The sequence below is a fragment of the Panthera uncia genome (genome assembly GCF_023721935.1).
Source record: "Panthera uncia isolate 11264 chromosome B3 unlocalized genomic scaffold, Puncia_PCG_1.0 HiC_scaffold_1, whole genome shotgun sequence".
NCBI classification, from domain to species: Eukaryota; Metazoa; Chordata; class Mammalia; order Carnivora; family Felidae; genus Panthera; species Panthera uncia.
Window position 1 is genome coordinate 26,138,487 of NW_026057582.1, and position 3,193 is coordinate 26,141,679.

The 3,193-nt window shown below is 46.1% G+C and overlaps 1 long non-coding RNA gene across 1 annotated transcript; it reads right to left on the minus strand.

The window, feature by feature from the left end:
• Positions 1–308: 308 nt before the first annotated feature.
• LOC125908983 (uncharacterized) lies at positions 309–2,904 on the minus strand. The gene is made up of 2 exons (XR_007453516.1): positions 2,657–2,904; positions 309–508 (listed from the first exon to the last, which is right to left on the minus strand). It is a non-coding gene; the product is annotated as an uncharacterized LOC125908983 (long non-coding RNA).
• Between the last annotated feature and the right edge of the window lie 289 nt (positions 2,905–3,193).

The following is a 3,193-nucleotide window of genomic DNA, read 5'->3' on the forward strand; positions in this document are numbered from 1 at the left end:
GCTCCAGGCTCCGAGCTGTCCGAACAGAGCCCGACGCGAGGCTTGAACCCACAAATCGGGAGATCATGACCTGAGCCCAAGTCGGACGCTTAACCACTGAGCCACCCAAGTACCCCTCAAAGGTGTTTCTTAACCTCTTTCTGGCACGCCTAAGAACAGCCACGCTGGGGTGGGGTGCAGAAGATAGACCAGTAGGAGGAAAGGTAAGATGGCCTTCGTCCCGGAAGGTGGGGACATCCCGGTGCTGAGTAGGGAGACAGTGGTCAGAGGCCAAATCTCCCCCGACCTCAGTGCACCCAGACACTCACCTGCTCGGTCCGTGTTGACCACTGAGCCGGAGCGTTTTGCTCACGCCTCTTTCACAGTGGATGGTCCATCTGGCTTCCGTGCTAGTGTTGGGAGACAGCATGCACGACATGTGGGTTGCACACTGAATCCTGCCCCCGTCCCCAGCCAGTTCATCACGGTGGGCAAGCGATGTCAACATTCTGCGTCTCAGTGGCCTTGCCTGGAAGTGAAAATAATCTTATTTACTAATCCTTAGTTCATTAAGAGACTTAAACGAGATAAACAAGCACTTCCTACAGCTAAGCTCGAATTACTGTTACTAATAATAATTGTTTCCCTTTATATCTCTTCCACTGGATTCCTTAGGGGACCAGAATTCTATCATATTCCACATCCTATGATAAGCACATGGACAGTGCCTGGGGTTCATGATACTTTTTGGAGGCCATGAAAATATTTTAATTTCTTTGAAGATCCGAAGGAAAACTGAACATAACCCAGCCTGGGTTATAGTTGTCTTTATATCAATACACTTGTAAAAATATAATTAAAAAATTTTTTTTAATCTTTATTTATTTTTGAGAGAGAGAGAGAGAGAGAGACGGAGCGCACGTAGGAGAGGAACAGAGAGAGAGGGACACACAGAATCCGAAACAGGCTCCAGGCTCCAAGCTGTCAGCACAGAGCCCGACGCGGGGTTCGAACTCATGAACCGTGAGATCATGACCTGAGCTGAAGTTGGATGCTTAACTGACTGAGCCACCCAGGCGCCCCTAAATTTTGAATCTATATTTGTAATGGGAGAAGGAACCACAAAGGCAAAATGCTTCGGGCCCTGCTGAGTCTCCACGCGGCCCTGAGCACAGGGGCTGGAAGTGAGGCAGATCCGGTGTGAGTTTCGGCCACACCACTCGGCTAAGATCTTGGCCTAGAGAACGGTACTTCATTTCCCTGAGCCTGACTTCTCCATCTGAAGAAAGGGCTGTCTGATAAATCCTACCTCCTAGGTCATTGAATTCCACCCTCCCCTCCCTGTTTTTAATCACTCACTACATCTCTAATTAGGTATTCAATGCCTGTCTTTTCCCACTAAGCTGTCCGTTCCACAAGGGCAGGAATTGTATCTAACTTCGAGGTTCCTACACATAACCTCAACGATGTTTTAACTGTGTGCCCTCCGTTGTTCTAAATGCTTTCAGTGTGCGACATCAGTTATGAAGGGTGTGAAGGGTGTTAGCCCCATTTCACAGATGAAGAAACTAAGGCAAAGCGGTTACGTGAGTGGCCCCAAATCACACAGTAGGAAGTGTGTGCGTATGTTGTGGGGGGAGGTGTCAGGATTTGTACACCAGGCCCCGAGGAAGACGCCCTTCACTGTGGTTCTGATAAACCGAAATGAAGATTTATGTCTGAGTAGGTGGCTGTGAAATTGAGGAGGCGAGGGTCATTAGGGAGAAGCCTTCCCAGCAGACAAACATTTCCCATTCGTGAAGGGGGGAAAGTTAAGGTGGATTATCTGACCACATCAAGCACAACAGTGATTCTCCCCTACAACTGATGAAAGGCTCAGTCACCCTGGGAAGTCCGGTCAAGTCAGCTCCGTTCTCTCTAAAGTAGGGAAAATAACAAGCCCAGAGAGGGCTCCCCAGAGTTCAAGCTTTGTCCAGCCTCTTGCCGAATGGAACAGATGCCTCTCAACTCCCTGCCTGCTTGCTCTGTGCAGCTCTCACGCATACAGAGGAATCGGGTTTTTATAACAATGTTTATATTATCCTCATAATGATTACTTTTATTTTTATTATATTTATCTTTTCTGATGACAAAATAAAAAACATCTTCATCTCAGAAAAATTGGAAAATTCTAATTCATAGGCACACAAAATAAGTGAAAGGCACTGATCACCTCACAACACAGGAATAATCTTATTTCATATTTTGACCTATTTGGGGCACCTGGGTGGCTCAGTCGGCTAAGAGTCTGACTCTTGGTTTTGGCTCAGGTCACGATCTCACAGTTCGTGAGATCGAGCCCCATGTTGGGCTCTGTGCAGACAACGTGGAGCCTGCTTGGGATTCTCTCTCTCCCCTCTCTCTCTCTCTCTGACCCTCTTGCGCTCACACTCTCTCTCTCTTTCTCTCAAAATAAATAAACACTAAAAAAATATTTCGATATATTTCTTCCTGGTCTTTTTTTCATTGTGTATGAATGCATATTTCCCCCTGCAATATTGATATCATATATAATGCATGTTTTGTAAACATTTTGGTAAAAGCTTTAAGAAAAATAATCAATAAAATAATGACAAGTATTGTTACTATAATTAAAACATGTGAAATAAAACGTAAATTTGGGGTTAGCATTCCTTACTTCCTTCTAGATATCCACGGCTGTTGTCGTGCACGTGAAACAGGCAACAGGTTGTCCAAAGTGAGACCTTTGGCTCTTATTGTGTCTCAGGAATTTACAGACTTGATCTTGGTTGCTGCCACATGGGAGAAGAATCCCAGAAGTTCCATGGTGTAGCAGACACAAGTTAGCGGCTCAGCACACCCTTTTCCCTTTCCTTCTGCTGCCATAACTCGACTCTATTTCCCAGCCTCTCCATGATTAGTGTGACCACGGGACCAAATTCTGGCCAATGAAATGCAGGTGGAAAGGTGTATTAAGTATCTATTGCCGTGTAACAAATGATCCCAAAGGTTAACAGTTTAAAACCACGAACAATTATTATCTCACACAGCTTCTGAGAGTCGGGAACCCAGGAGGGGCTTCCCTAGATGGTTCCGGCTCAGGGTCTCTCTCTTACAAGGTTGCAGTCAGTCTATTGCTGGGGCTATAGTCTCTGAATATCTGACTGACCTGGAGATTCTCCAGTGACTGCTGGCAGGGTGCTCTGGTTCGTCA